Raw genomic sequence first — 16,337 nt, forward strand, 5'->3', positions numbered from 1 at the left:
ATAGTTTTATCCAGTCTCTACCTCCTCCCTGCCCTCCCAAACATCTCATTGAGATTTTGATTATACTTATATTAAAAATATACATCAGAAAGGGTAGTAGTAAGGTCTATATAGTACTCTTTTTCCATCCAAGAGTAGGATTATATCTCCTCATTTATTTACATCTTCTTTTAAGATTTCCCCAGTAAAGTTTTGAAAAAAAAAGTTTTCATATAGATCTTGCACGTTTTTTTTGGTTACACTTATTTGAGGAAATTAAAAAAATTTAATCTATTTACAAATAAAATTATTTATTTATTTAGCATTATGTATGTTCTTTTTGTGAAAATCCTTACCTGAGGATATGTTTATTAACTTTATCAAGGGAGGGAGGGAGAGAGAGGAAGAGAGAGAAACATCGATAAGTTGCCTCCCATACACGTCCCGAGCGGAGATCAAACCTGAAACCTTTTAGTGCATGGGATGATGCTTCAACCAACCTAGCCACCTGGCCAGGGCTAATCTTATATAAGGTTCTTTGATAATATACTTGTACAAAATTTGTATAAAATTTGAAACATAACCGAACTGAATAAAATAAATAAAGAAAATCCCCATTCTCACTGTCTGCTGTAAGTTTGCTGTGCTCTCCCTAAATATTATCCCATATACTGTGTTTTTTCATACCAAAGTTTCTGTCACTCATTTTTTTAAAAGCTCAGTATATCATATAACTTTTACATCTGTGCCTAATGTTCTCTCTTTGTTTTTAGTAGCCAATGGCCCATAATTTATTTAACTACTCCCTGTTGATGTGTAATCAGGTGTTTGCAGTGTCTTGATATTGCAAACAATGCTGCAATAAACATGCTAACAATGTCTTGTACATTATGTCTTACTCCATTTTTCTGTAGGACAGAGCATGACACACACTACCGAAGCGCTCTGCAAATATGTTCCTTCTGTTTAAACATGTCACCTGCCCAACACTATTTCTATTCTCCCCGTTTTACAGATGAGACAACAAAGGAAGAGAGAGGTTAACCTACTGGGTGTGCTCACCTACTGCGTGCATATGCATGTATGCATGTGTGCACATGTGTGTAGGGGCCTCCAGGGCAAGAGGGGGAAGGAGGCAATCTCTACGCCCACAGAGCTCAGGTACAATTTGCATCCCTCTTGCTCGTGGATGAGAGTGCCTCTTCCCCTGCACACACCGAGCATTGGGTGTTACACCCCCACTCGTTCTTTGCTGGTGTGAGAAGCGAAGAAATATATTTCATTTTAATTTGCCATTTTGGTTATTAGTGAAGTTGAGCTTCTCTTTCCATTTGTTAGTCATTTATATTTCTTCTTCTTTGGCTTATCAGTGTGTACTGGAGCTTTTGCCTTATTTGTAATATCCCTTTATGTGGTTAGAATATTAATCATTTACTTATTATACAGATTACAGATATTTTTTCAGATTGTCATTTGTCTTTTAACTTTATTTATAGTATCTTTTATCATTCAGAAATTAACATTCTTTTGTAATCAAATCTTTTCATAATCGAATCTTTTTGGGGGGTGGGTAGAGGGCAATACTTTCTAAGGCTTCTCACACTCTAAGATTATAATGAATAGTCCTCTATATTTTATTCAAGTACATTCATATTTTCAACATATCTGTGGTTAATTTAGTGCTTGGCATCAGACGGAACTCTCATTAATTTTTTTAAATGGTTAATTCATTTTTCCAAGCCTATGTTTTGAATTGTTTCTCCTTTTCTCACTTATAAACCACATTTCCACACAAGGGTGGGTGGGTTTTGAATGCTCTTGGCTCCCTCGTTAATCTGTCTAATTCTACATCAGGTTGAGACTTAATTACTGCAGCTTCACAATATGTTTTAATAGTAGTCAGCATCCTAAGGCCTGTCCCCATTCCTCTGCAAAACTTCCTCTGAAGTTATGTATCCTAATTCTGGTCTGCCAGTGGTTTTACCCTTACTTTTTCACAAATGCATTTCAATATCAAGAGTGACACCAGATCTAGAATAGTTTGTCCTCACCTCTGACTACCCAGAATGAGAGTATGGACTGGCCCATAGTCCTCTTTGCTTTTCCTCATGCCTCCTCAGGATTGTTGAAATCATCTAGAATTTCAGTTTCTGATTGTTACTGTTAGTTCTATTATGTTTTAAGAACCAGCTATGTAAATTGAATTTAACTTCTTAATTGTGTTATCAGTAGTGAAGTGAATACAAGTCTCTAGTTTCATTGCTTCTCAGTCTCTAATATACTTCATCATCTGGTATCTAATGGTACTTAATATTTATCAAATGCTTTTTTTTCTGTCTGCTATAATATGTAACCTGCCCAACACTATTATTGTTTTATAGATGAAGAAACAAAGGAGCAGAGAAGTTAAGTAGATTATAGAAGGTCTTATAGCTAGGAGGTGTAGGCCGTGATCCAAACCCAGGCGTCCGACTCCAGAACCCGTGTTCTTAGCTACTACATTATACTCCTTGCTTATCAGATCCAACCCTCAGACACAACCCAGTGGGAGAAAACATGGGGGTGCTAGAATGTGGAAGCAAAACAGCTTGGGACACTAGACCAAAGAGAAGAAAGGATTAGCAAAGTTTTCCCAGTGAGTTTAGAGTTGTGAATCTTCCCCTCCCTCCCCTTCCCTCTGCTCAGCCACCTGCTTCAGGCTCTGTGCCTGGGATTGCAGCATGTCTTCTTGCAGATCTTCCTCTCCCTTCTGGCCCTTAAGTCACCTCTGTAAACAGCAGCCAAGATGATTCTCCCTAAAGAGCAAACCTGGCACCTCCTCACTGCGGAATGTTTGTTGAATGACTGAGTGAACAAATAACTTCAGAGTGCCTATTGTATATCAGACACTGCTAAGTACTGGCAATACAGTATGCATCAGTCAGAAATCTTCCAGGTGTAAGTGACAAGAGCCCAACTCAAGTTAGCTTCAGCCAGAAAATGGAATTGATGATTCAGAACCTTGAACAATATCGCCAAGACCTGGCCTCACCCACTCCATCTCTTGATTCTGCCTGCTTATGTGTTGGCTCACTCCCTTAGTGGTGACAGTAATTCTGTCAGAAGTACCTGGGTTATGGCTTCTGATTTGGTGGCCTGAGCATGGGCCCAGCAGTCCAAGAAGGAGGTGGCCTTGGGGGAGTGTGGATGAACCACATCTAGCAGCCAAGGTCACAGGGCTGGCCTCTGCATATCTGAGTCAGTTGCTCTGTGCTAAACAGTTCCTGGGGACTTGGGTGGTCAGGACGCAGCCTGTGCCTGGAGCTGGCAAGCACAGTGGGTTGAGGATTGGTCCCAAAAGCCTGAAATCTCAGGCCAGCATATGGCTGTTTGGACTGGAGCCAGGAAGGGAGATGGTCATGGGTCTTGGCCATCCTGTGCCACTGCAGCCTCCCAAGGTCAGGCTGAGACTGCTAAGGGGACTGTAATATGTGCTCAGGCTGGAGGAAGAATCTAGCCAGTGATAGTTCTCAGGGCCAGCTCTCCAGGGGGCACATTTGGTCTCCTGGCTTTCACTGCACATGGGCTTCTTCTTGCTATAGCTGGAAGATGCAGTTCCCATGAGCAGACTGGGAATTGTCCTGGCAGCCTGAAGTTGCCGAAGAAGAAGCAGGTGGCAAAGGGAAAGACATTTCGGAAACATGAGTTGCGAGCAGAGCATACGGCTTAAGAACACAGGTGTTGGAGCTGTACTGCCTGTTTGCCATGACTTTTGCCATGTAACGTTTCTGAACCTTCATCTCCCCGTCTGTAAGATGGGAATCATGATGGTAGCCTGTTGCTCAGTAAATGTTCATGGTTATCACCTGTTAGTACATGCCAGGCACCAACTTTGTTCTTTACATTGACCTCCTCTAGGTAAATCCTGTCCTTTTACAGATAATGACAACCAAACACTGATACTCTTATTTATTAAGCACTTGACCCTTTGTGAGACCCAATGAGTAACAGACAGAACTTCCTAAGTGGGTTAGCAGGTTCAAAGCTTGGGCCCAGCGGGCATATCCAGGTAATTCCACAGCTTCACGGGGCAGCCCAGGGTCGTCACCCTCTTCTGTACCAGATTGAGCAGTGGCACAGCGTCCCAGTTCAGGCTTCCATGACCCTAGACACCCAAGCCCAGGCCTGGCCCTTTCATTGTCCAGGGGTAATGAAAGACTAAGGAGCTGCTGGTGGGGGTGGGGCTTGGTCTTAGCCTGTCACACACTCTGGAATTCCTGGGACCACACCTCTCCCTTGCTTGTGCCCAGTTTCTGTCATAGGGGCATCACCTACCTCCCCACCCTGGAACAAATTCCTATTGGACTTTGGATCAGAAGCCAGGATGGGGAAGCTCATTAAGGCCTTTGGCAGGTACCCTCCTTTCTCTGAGGAGGGCATTCCCAGGCTGGGCCTCCCCCAGGTAGAGTCTGCAGGGGACAGGCGGGTGGGTTTCTGTCTGTACAGGGCTTCCGATGGGTTCTTGGGAACACAAGCCTGGATGTGCCAGGTTTAACGCAGTGGAGGCAGCAGGCGGAGATGGTGAAACCTTGCTTTGGCGGAGGCTGCAGAGAGCAGTCTGTCTAGGGGGGATGGGTTGCATCCTGTTGCTGCTGCCACGTTTCCCTAGGGCCTCCCGGGAGCCTTGGGCTCTGCCTGGGAGTGCTGCTCCGTCCCACCCAAACGGGAGGTGTACACACACTGGCTCCCCGGTGACCCTGCCTGGGCCGGCTCTGGAAGCTGCTGCCAGCTTGCCTGAACAGTGGGAAGTTTGCCTGTGCGGCTGGGGTGTCTAGCCAGCCAGCTGCTGAGTGTGGCTGGGGGCTCATCTGTTCCATGGGTGCCCTAAGCTGTAGTGCAGGGCACAGTGGAAAGTGGACTAGACTTGATCTGTAGCCATGCATTTACCAGTGTGTGACCTTGAACGGGTTTCCAAATCTCTCTGTGCTACTTACCCATCTATAAAATGGGGTCATTAGACATTGTATCTAATAGGATTATGAAGATTTAATGAGTCAATAAGCAGAGAGTGCTTTGAACAGTGCTGACACATAGTAAGTATCAAATAAGTGTTTGGTAAATAAAATATGTAGATCAATAAATGGGGCCCAGGCCCTGAGTGCCCAGGCGCCAATCTCTGTGGCCTATGGACCACCTAGATCTTGCTGCTCCCCAGACCCCAATTCCCCCTATATGAACAGCTGCATCATTTAGGTAGGTCTGGGAAGCACTGGGGTGCAATGGGGGAAGCACTGGGGTGCAATTGGAGGAGCACTGGATGGGATGTTTGCAATCCCTGGCCCCAGCCCTGCCACTCGATTGCTCCATTTCCTTGGTGAAGTGACCTTCCCTCCCTGGGCCTCAGTTTCACTGGCTGTAAATGGGGAATAGGAGTGAAAGATCTCCAAGGGCCCTCCAGCTTAGAGAGCCTGGTTGTCAGTGAGTCCCCCATCCTAGCCCAGGCTGTGCACAGGGAGGGCCCCCCTGTCCCTCTGATTTATGCCTGGCACTTTGGGGGGGGTGGAGGGCAGGGGCTGCCCTGGCTTTCCCAGACACTAGAGGCTCTCCTAGTCTGGCCTGGCCGATGCCTGGGCCTCGAGGCACTGACTGTTAATGCCCTTCCCTGATTACCCTTGCGGTCCAGAGCATTGATGAACGAATTCTGGATCTGTCCCGGACCCAGTGCCCTGGGCAGGCAGAGCTGCTCTGCCTGCAGGGCACAGTGTTCATTCATGGACTCAGTAGTCTGATGATGTGGCTGACATCCATCTCCCTCACTGGACTGTCAGCTTTGTGAGCGCAGGGTCCCGTCCCATGGGCCTAGCACAGAGCCTGGCTCAGAGTTGGGGCTCTGAACTGTTTGTTGATTGAAAGAAGGTAAAGACTGAGCTGAGGTTCAAGGCTCCTCACATGTCAAGGAACCCTATATTCAGTTCCTGCAGCCTAAGAAATCTTATCCCAAGCACCACAAACTTCATCCTGGGAACCAGTCAGCCCCACTGGAAACTGGTCAGTCCTATTGGAATTGGTCATCTCCTGAGACTCAGTTCCTTCGTTTCCCAGGACAAGAGTGGGTCCTGCTTCCCAGGAACCTTCAGGATGATGGCCTTCCAACCTGGAAGCGTCCTTCAAGGACTGCCTTAGCTCTGCCTTAGCCCAGGGACAAGAATAAGTGTTGATTGGAGTTTGTAAGTGCCCAATTTGTTGAGGGCTGCTTCAGGATGTTTTCTTATACCAGCACACACGCGTGTGCCTGTATGTGGGAGAGAGACAGGAATAGAGAGTCAGGCAGAGAGGGGCCAGGAGACAGGCAGAGATAGATAATCAGAGGCTTAGGACTAAGTTAGGGGGAGTAAGCGGCAAAAGGACAGCGCTTCAGCCCAGGGTGGCCCAGGTGGGATGGGGCTCGAAAGGAAAGGAGGATGGGGCTCCTCCCACCCCCTTTTTCTGTGCCGACATCCTAGGGTGCCTGTCACTCTGGTAGTAAGCATGTTCCAGTTGGAGCTGACTATGGGATGGGCACCCCCCAATCTGGGCCCCAGGCACAGCCCAGGGTGTGTTTGTTGACATCAGGCAATCAATTGCCATGGCCACAGCCGCAGCACCAAAGAGCTTTGTACTGGCAAAGCAGCTTCCTGCAGTGGTGGGGCTGCACAGTGGCTAGGAGTGGGCCCCTTGCAGTTGGACTGACTGAGTGACCACGGGCAACTTCCTCTGCAACTCTGTGCCTTGGGTTCTTCAGAGGATAATAATGGTCTCTGCCTGACAAGGCACCGGTGGTGACTAATTCAATAAATTAATGAAGGCGGAGCTCTCAGAATGGTGTCTGGCACGTGATCATTGAATCCTCTATTCATCCCACAGGTGGGCAGGTTAAGGGCTGCCAGCCCCAATTTACAGCTGAGGAAACCAAGGGTCGGAGGTGGGCAGGGGCTTGCTCAGTACTGCAGCCAGAACTAGAATTGGGAACCCTTGCCTCCCAGTCCTGTGCTCTTTCCTCTGCTCCCCCATGGTCCCTCTCTTAGGGATGTTCTCTTTACTCATGGCCCTCGCTCTTGAGCTGCGGTAATGTACCATCAGATTGAGGGGAGGAAGCGCCAAGCTCTCTGTCCATCTCTGATTCCCCAGAGTGTGGTACACAGCAGGACATGTGTGTCCTGCTGCACTGGATGGTGCTGCTGGGGTTTGGGAGGAGGGGACGGAAGCAGCCACTTTCCCACTCTGGGGTGGCATTCTCAGAGTCAGCCTGTGTTGGCTGCAGGGCCCTGGGTTGAACTGTAGCTGCCCACTGGGCTGAGAGCAGCCTGGGGCTGGGGGTGTGACAGGGAAGCCTCTGTGATTGGCTCTGCGAGTCCTGCCAGAGCCGTGGCCAGTGGTTTTGTGCTGCCTCCGCAGGGAAGCCCTCAGGATGTGTGTGGGGTGCAGCCAGCTCCGGATCCTAGTACCAGGGGTGCCACTGCGAGGGATGGATGCCTCCCCCTTCCTAGTGGCACTTCAGGGGCCAGTCCGGGCCCTGGAAACAGACGGTAGAGGAGCCAGGGCTTGCAAGTGTGAATGGGTAACCCAGGAGCTAGCTGGGTCCCTCACAGGTGGACGGAAGGGCTGGCAGAGGACTCTTCCTTGAGACATCCCAGATTCCTTGGATGCAAGTGGCTTGGGAAATCGCAGAGTTTTCTATCTGATGGAAGAAAGTGATCCAGCCTCTCTCCAGAGTGGTGGCAGCCGGCTGGACAGGGTGTGTTTGGAAAGGGCTCTGGAGGAGGAGGAGGAGGAGGAGGAGGGCGAGAAGGAGGAGGAGAAGGAGGAGGAGGAGGAGGAGGAGGAGGAGGAGGGCCGAGTGGTGCAAGGGCTTTGAAAATGCTACCTAGATGTGGGAGGTGGAACCTGGTCATTGGGTTCTGCTTTTCCCAGCAGGTATCGCTCCCCTGGGGAACTTGGGTAAGTCCATAAATAGCTCTGCTGACACAAAGGAGCTCTGTCTGGGAAGGCAGCAGCTTGACACGGCCGGCCGCCAGGAGCTGCCACTGACACGCTGCCCGCCGGCTGCCCGCCCGCCCGTCCGCCTGCAGGAGGAGCCGGGCGGAGACCTGGGTGGGTGGGCGGGCTGGCAGCAGCGGCAGCCGCGAGTCGCCTGGGTCCCTGCCGGAGTGTGCTGGGTAGGTGCCTGGGTGACAGGGTGTGTGTGCGTGTTTGTGTGTGGTGGGCAGGATGGGGGGATCTTGTCCAAGTCACCCTGTGCCCCCGTTTCTATTGTTTCTTCCCCAGGGCAGCCATTGATGGGTATGTTGCAGCCAAACCGTGTGTGTTCGGGTCTGAGATAGCTCTGTGTGTGTGTGTGTGTGTGTGTGTTTTGGGGTGGGGGGTTGCCCTGTAGGGTCATGCCTCCTCTGTGTGTTGCTCTCCACTTTTGGGCTGCTCCGTCAGCTTTTCTTTCTGGGAGAAAGGAATGTTTGGTGACCAGAAGTTGGGACGCTGCCTGGGGAGGGAATGCTCAGCTAGCGGTGTTGGTGATTATGTCCGGGATGCTGACTGCACACCAGGCACCAGGTCACATGTCAGCGAAGCAGGTGGTCTCAGGGGCTGGTCCCTGGGGGTTGCCTCTGATCCCTGAGACGTCTACTGAAATGTCTACTGGAAGCATAGCAGGGATGCTCTGTCTCCTGAGCCCCTTGGGAAAGGTCCCGCACCTGCTCTCTTGGCTCCAGCTGAGACCCGTAAGGAAGGGGGTAGTGGTAGAGCTAGCCACTGTGAGTGGGCAGAGGCCAATTCTTTTCTCAGCTTGAAGGCCCCACATCTCTGCTCTTGTCCTGAGGTTTCCAGGAAGAGCCCTTGTGCCCTGGGACCTGAGGGCTGAGGAAGAACCTGCGGAGGGGCCATGTCCAAGTTCACGCAGCAGGCCGTAATGAGGACAGGATATGTGGGGGCCATTACCCCACCCTGAGCTATGTAATTCAGCTGTGAATCTGGCACTCCTGACTTGAGATGCCTAGCTCAGGACAGGGCCACCAGGCCATGCACCAAAAACTCTCCATGTTCTTTCTGCTGCCCTGAGGCTGTGGCCAGGAACTATCTGTTTCCCCTCTTGAGATGGCTGGAGTGCATATATCTCCTAGAAGGAAGGAGCTGCAGTGCCTGCCCCACCAATGCCTGCGGGATCCCAGCCATGGCACTGCGGCTGTAGTCAAAGTTTCCACCAGGGCCCCCAGAGTCCTCCTCTCCCAGCCAAGGGGCGCCTCCCCTCTTCCCCAGCGCCAGCACATGGCATGACTTAGCCCAGAGTGAGCCCTTCAGGAAGCCAAGCTCCACAGCAGGGCTTGCTCCAGGCCCAGCCGGGCATATGAAGCAGCAGGGCAATGGTGAAGATAGAGGCAGCTGAGGCAAAGTAACCCCCACTGGGATGTCTCCTGGGCTTTGACCCACAGATCATGGATAAGGCTTCTGATTATAAGTACTTGGTGTCAGTGAAATCACCCCACCTCCAGCTTCTTGCCTTTGCACATACTGTTCCTGCTGCCTGGAAAGCCCATCTCTTCTCCCCAGGTCTCAATCCTACCCAGGCTTCCACAACTAGAGCAAGTACTCCAGTTGGCATCCATCTGTCCATGGGTGGTACACCCGTGGTGGTTGCTTCATGTCCTATTCGGGTGGCATCTGGGCCTCATTCATCCTTTGGTCCCAAGGGCCTGGCCTTGGGCCCAGGGCATAGGAAGAAATAACTAGGATGGGTTTTCCTTGAGGACAAGCACTGATGTGCAAGTCAGCTTTCTGCCCATCTCCTAGCTCTGCCTGGCAGAGGTTGGCACCACCAGCTTGAGGGCTTGGTGAGGAGACCCTTTGGAGGGCCCTGGTTTCTGCATGTCAGGGTTGCTTCCATAGGGTCAAGGACCTGGTGGGGAGTGGCTTCGACAGGAGGTGAGGCAGGGAGAATCTTGGCTTCAGCCTGTCTGGGGCCACAGGGGAGCCCACTCAGTGGTCATACTGGGGTAGGATGGTGTCCACACCGTGGCCTAGGCTCGAGGGTAGAAGGGGCAGCCCTGACTTGTTTGAATGCAACGCTTATGGTCCTTTGCACAGACTAGAGTGGCTTGGAGCTCCGTTTGAGCCCCCTTCAGATAGTGCCAACCAGGGAGGAGGATCTAGGTAGCTCTCCAGCCGGTGCTCTGCCTGGCTACCCCAGGAGAGGCTCCGCTGAGGAAGGGTGTGTCCGTGCCCAGCTAGGATCCTGGGGCTCTTTAGAGCCTTTTCCTCTCTGGTCTCCAAAACTCTGTAGATAGCTGAGTCCATTTGCCTTCTGGACAGGTTGGGGAATGAAGCAGGAGAGGAAGGATTTGCCTGGGGTTACATGTGACTCAGCAGCACAGTGGGGACAAGACCCAGGTCTCCAGCTGCCCAGCCCAGGTCTTTCCATTACACCAACTGGGTCACTCAGAGTCCCTGGCTTTCATTTTTGTGCCTCTTTTTTTAGACTCCCCATTGACACGGATTTTTTTTTTTTCCCTAGGACCTCTGTCTAGTATGTACGCTAGAGCAAGCCCTTGGCTGGCCAATGGGCTGGAGACTAAGATACATACATTCTAGTCCCTGCTCACTGGGGGAGCTCAGGAAACTGCTTTTTTTCACTCTGGCTGAGTTTCCCCTTTGGAGCAAACAGGGACTGAACCAGGTGTTGCCATGCTCCTTCTATCCATCTGATTCTTTGGTTTTCTATAGACGCTTCCCTCTTCCTAGGTTCTGAGGGTCATTGGTCAAGGCCAGGGTCTGGCTCAGCAAGGAAGCAGCCCCCAACCTGTTATCAGGGACTTCTGGTCAGAAGCCTTTTCATGCAAGCTGGAGCCCAGACCGAGGCTGGGAGGTCTGTTGTTGTTTGTGGAGCCAGGCCGTTTCCAAGATGTCATTGCTCAGGGAAAGCCATCATTCCTCCTAGGGATAAACAAGACTGCTTATGGCTCAGCCTGCTCAGCCCACAGAGGCTGGAGCCACTCACTGCAGGCCAGCCAGGCTCAGCCCCAGGGAGCCGCCACCTTCCCCTGCACCCGGCTGTACCCGGGCATCTGGATGGGGTAGAGGCGGGTAGCATTGAGGGGAGGGCTGCTGGGCCCATGAGCCACGTGTGAGAGCAAAGCTCCCAGGCACAGAGGAGAAGGGAAGGGGTCCCAGGATACCGTCTTTCTCTGGCAGTGGGCCAAGGTCATCACTCCAGACGGACCAGGGCTTCTCCCCTCCCGCCCTGCCATAGGCCAGCCTGCTTGTACCTGGCACCGTTGCTCGGGCTGCTGCCAGAAAACTGTCAGCGGCTCCCGGCTTAGAAAGGCAGGGGGCACAATAAGTTATTTGGAACCAGGCACACTTTCCCTCATGTAGCCAAGACCCTCTGTGGTGTCCTTCTTATGTTTTGGTGGGGCCAGCCTGGGGCTAAGGGCAGAACTCCGACCCTTGGGGCAGGGTGGAGAGTGTGGGGGACCTGAGGAGAGGCAGAGAAGAGCTGGGCAGAGCCTCTGGGAGCCCAGTGGCTTGTGAAATCTTGAGCAAAGGCTGGAAGCAGCGACAGGGAGGACCGTGGGACGAAAGGGGGCGTGGTTGTGCCATTCCTCAACTCAAGGGTTGGAACTGATGTCCATCCAGGACGCAGAAAACTTCACTGCCCAGACCTTGATTAGTGAAGCTCCCAGTTGATCCAAAGAGCTGCTCTGTACTTGTCCTCTCTGCCTGCCTCCCTCCTTCCTTCTCTTCCTTCCGCATGTGTTTAATGTCTACTGTGTACTGTGCCTTGCCAAGTACTGAAGGTATAGACATAAAAGGCACAGTCTTTATCTAGTGCCAGGGTCGGAACGTCATGGATGGTAACAACACACCCTTGATGGGGAAGCTTGGGGAGGGGGCTGTGGGAATCCTGGGAATGCTTCCAACCCAGCCTGGAAGTCTCAGTAAAGCTTTCTGCAGTAGGTGAGGCTGAACCTGGTTACATACACACTTGTCCATCAAAGGAACAGGTCTCTGTCCTGGTCTGTCCATCCCTCTGAGGTATAGACATGACTCCTGCCCAGCCACACGGACCTTCTTATCCCAGGGGAGGCCGCTGTGATGTGTTGCATGCAGGCTCTGGACTTGAGGGCATGCCCTCCCACTTTATAGTCATGTGTCCTTGGACAAGACACTGGACCTCTCCATGCCTCCTTTTCCTCAGGCAAAGGCCCAGGCTCATTGGGTTAAATGTGACGATGTGTGTACCCGAAATGCTTTCTATGCATTGAGAGTCATGCTAGCAACAGGAGTGCACTAGCACCTTATTTCACAGTGGCTATTATTGAATGAGTTGATATGGGTGAAATGAGGCTCTTGGCACAGAGTCTAGCACAGAGTGGGCATTCAGTACACGGGAGGCAGCACAGCAACTTCCTGTAGGGGAGAGTCCCTTGGAATGTGCTGTCAGAGATAGGTACAAAGGAAAGGGGATCATGGAGGAAGCCCAGCCCAGGGGACAGGGGAGACACCGGAATGAAGGCTTTTGTTTGTTTTTTAAATAAACTTTTAAATTGAAGTCTAACTTACAGCAAGATTAGAAAGTATATAGCTAATGAATTTTCACACCCTCTAGATCAAGAAATGGAACATCCTAGTACCCTGGGAACCCCCCTCTGCCCCTCTCAGGCACTACTGCCTCAAAAGTAACACCTTTCCTAACTTTCCTCATTGATTAGTGTTTTTGAACTTTGTACACACCAACTCACCGGATGTGTATCCTTTTAGGCTGACTTCTTTGCATCAGCATTTTGATGGTGAGATTTGTCTGTGCTATTATATGAAGTTTTATTTTATTCATTCTCATTGCTATATGGTACTTCATTGTGTGGATATAGCACAGTTTATTCAAGCTACTGTTGATGGGGATTTGGGTTGTCGCCCATTGGAGGTTGTAATGAATAGTGCTGCTGTGAATACTCCTGCACATGTCTATTGATACACTATGTATACTTTTCTGCTGGGCAAATACCTAAGGTTTGCAACTGTGAGTCATAAAAATGCATACAATTAACTTCAGTAGATATCATCGTATAATTTTCCGAAGTGTGACACCAGTGCACTCCTCTTGGCACTGTACGAGTACTTGTTGCTCCACGTACTCACCAATATTATTGGTATTAGATATGGTGATATCTAATTGTGGTTTTGGTTTGCATTTCCTCAGTGACTAATAAGGTCCAGCACCTTTTCACATATTGATTGCCATTTGGATAAGGTCTTTGTAAAGTGTTCAAGTCTTCCTCCCAGTTTTCCATTGGATTATCTGCTCTTTTTCTTACTGATTTGTGGGAGCTTAAAAAAATTCTGGAAGGTGTTTATTGTTGGATGTACACACTGCAAATATCGCCTCCCATTCCATGGCTTATATTCTTAGTGTTTTAAGGGTATCTTTTGAAGAAGTTCTTAACTTAATGCAGTCCAACTTCTCAATTTTCTCTTTATGGAGAATGTCTTTTGAATCCTGTTTCTTGGCCTATTACAAGGCTATGGACATATTCTCCTATGTTATCTTCTAGAAGTTTAATTGTTCTACATTTTGTATTTAGATCTAAAATCCACTTGAAATAGATTCTTATGCATGGTGTGAAGTAGAGGTCAAGACACCTTTTCTCTGAGTGGATATCCAAATTATTTAAAAGGCCATCCTTTCTCACTCTAGGGCACTATCACCTTTGTTAGAAATCAGGGGCAATACATGTGTGAGTGAGCTGAGTTTTAAAGGATGAGTAGGAGTTTTCCAGGTAGACAAGGGAAGTCAGGGTGTTCTAGGTAAGAAGTACAGCGAGCACAGGTTTAGAGGTGCCTGAGCATACAACATAGGGGATTAGGAGCACCGACCCTCTGCCCAGTTGGAAATCTGTGTATAATTTTTGAGTCTCCAAAAACTTAACTACTAATAGCCTACTGCTGTCTATAAACCTTACTGATAACATAAATAGTTGCTAACACATATTTTGTATTTATATATTATGTACTGTATTCTTACAATAAAGTAAACTAGAGAAAAGAAAATGTTATTAAGAAAATCATAGGAAGAGAAAAATACTTGTAAAATATTTTATTGGAAAAATAATCACATGTAAGTGGACCCATGCAGTTCAAAACTGTGTTGTTGAAAGGGCAACTGTAGTTCAGACTGGCTAGCGGGAAGAAAGAAGCAATGATATGGTAGACAGGTCACTTGGCAGGGACAGAACAAGCACCGTAAGGATCTGGGACTACCCCAGAGGGATGGAGAGGTTTTAAACAGGAGAGGAATATAGTCAGGTTCATGCGAGGGACATGGGAGAAAGTCCCATGACCAGAGGATGACGGGAATATGAGTTTGGAGCAGATTGTAAACCCAGCCAAATCCAGCCTCAGCATCACTCTTCAGGAGAGGCAGAAAATGTCTGCCTCAGGGGAGCCATGGTGGAGTCAGCAGCATGCCTAGGGCCTTGGAGGGTGACCTTTGGCCAACAGGGTGGCACCTGAGTCCAGTGGCCAGATGTCCACCCCAATGTCCTCAAGAGGAAGAACCTCTCCCGCACTCCCCTTCCAGTGCTGCCAGGACTACATGCCCTGAAGGAGTAGATATTTTAGGAACTGGGGCAGACAGACAAGGCCTGGAGAACCTCTGGAAAGGGGGTGCTTTCTGCTTCTCCAAGCACCCACAGGGAGACCTGGCCACACTTTGGGTCCTGAGACCTGACCCCTCCAGGCTGGCTGAGGTACAGAGCTAGACAGACACCCTCCTGGAGAGTGCAGCCCAGAGAGGGGAGTAACTTGCCTAGGCCATGTGGTAAGCCAGACTGACCCAACCTAGGAGAAGCTGAGTCTTTCCAGGGCCTTTGGTATGGGCCTCCTCTCCTCCCCTGAAATGAGCAGCTAATAGTGCCTCTATCCTCAGGCTGTTGTAACGGTCAGAATATGTCAAGTGACCTTTCCCAGAGTGCCATGCAAGGGAGGGGGCCGATGATGAGTAATAATTATGATTATAGAAATTGTGAATGTTTATTGAGCACTTATTATGTGCCAGGCTCCTTTATGTGGACTGTCTCCCAACCACGCTATGCTATAGGCACTTACTACTTGTGTCACCATTTTACAGATAAGGAAATTGAGCCTTGAAGAGGTTAAGCAGCCTGGCCAAGAGCACTGAGCTGGGAGGTGGCAGACCCCACTGCTTCACCGGCAATAGGCTTCTTTCTACTAACCTGGCTCTGAAAGTGCTCCCTGTTCTCTGAGCTGTTGCTTGGAGTTAAGCCATAGATTTTGGGTTGGCCCGTGGTTCTCGCCAAGAGGGAGAGTCAGCAGTGGAAAGGAAGGGCATGGTGGGCTGAGCATGCTGTGCCCCAGCCCTGCCTCCCACCCGCTGGCAGCCCTGTGAGGGAGGTGGCACATGACTCAGCCACACAGGAAGTGGAATTCAACCCCAGGCCTGCCTGATTCCAAATCCTGGTCTCATGGCCACAGGGCTAGTTGTGCCCTTCCCTGGGGTCCTCCTAGCTTGGCAGCACTTTTTTGTCTGACACCTAGTGTAGACATCGCAGAGAAGCCACATGTTGCTGCCTCTGCCCATGAAGTGGTCCCTGGGAAGGCGAGTGTTTGGGAGGGTTGCCAGGTATATGGAGTTCTGTACCATCCCTTCCACACTGGATGAGTTGGACATCTGCCCCTTACACTCCACCCACTTGAGGTAAGAGCAGGGCCCTACATCTGGTATTGCTCACCATGTCTGGCACAAAAGACTTTGGTAAATAAAGTCTTTTGAAGGAAAGGAGAAGAGAGGGAAGGAGAAAAGGCAGTGAGGGGGGCAGGAGATGAGGTCATGGGGTTGTAGAAAGAGCAGGGCTTTAGAGCTAGGCAGCCCATGGATTCAATTCGGATTCCTCTGCTTGCTTTTTGATCTTGCATGAGTTACTTAACCTCTCTGAGTCCTAGTTTCCTTATTTGCAAAATGGGGCCAATGATATGGACATCACAGGGTTGCTGGAAGTGAGAGTAAATATAAAGCAACTGTCACGGTGCCTGGTGTCTAGTAGATGCTCAATTAATTTCTCACTCCCTCTTCCCCTATCTTTTTCACCATTTTCTGTTTTTACCATCTCTAGCTCTGCCTTCCCCATCTCTGCAGCACCAAGTTTACATACACTGCTTTCAGGGTAAAGTCCAAAATTCCTTAACATGTCCATGCTTCTGCTCCATGGAACTACCTGCACTTCCTTGAATGTTCCATGCTGTCACCTTTCCTGTCCCTTTTTGCTTACATAGCTCCCATGGGCAGTAGTGGGCGGGTGGAAGATTGCCTTGACCTCTTACCTGGGTCTCTCCCCCAT

At 49.9% G+C, this 16,337-nt stretch overlaps 1 protein-coding gene across 5 annotated transcripts in view; it reads left to right on the forward strand.

Moving 5' to 3' along the window:
* The window catches only part of RGS3 (regulator of G protein signaling 3), a 111,752-nt gene that overhangs the window by 72,948 nt on the left and 22,467 nt on the right, over positions 1 to 16,337 (forward strand). The window contains exon 1 of one of the 5 annotated variants that reach the window (XM_090274602.1): positions 7,873 to 7,935. The exons of 3 other annotated variants lie outside the window; for them this stretch is intronic. The gene's annotated coding sequence lies outside the window, so the exon portion shown is untranslated. Of the gene's footprint in view, positions 1 to 7,872; positions 7,936 to 7,985; positions 8,154 to 16,337 lie in introns of those variants that run through there. One more of the 5 variants, XM_090274600.1, reaches the window with a different exon arrangement.

Source organism: Furipterus horrens, unplaced genomic scaffold (genome assembly GCF_987537825.1).
Source record: "Furipterus horrens unplaced genomic scaffold, mFurHor1.1.pri manual_scaffold_4, whole genome shotgun sequence".
Taxonomy (NCBI): Eukaryota; Metazoa; Chordata; class Mammalia; order Chiroptera; family Furipteridae; genus Furipterus; species Furipterus horrens.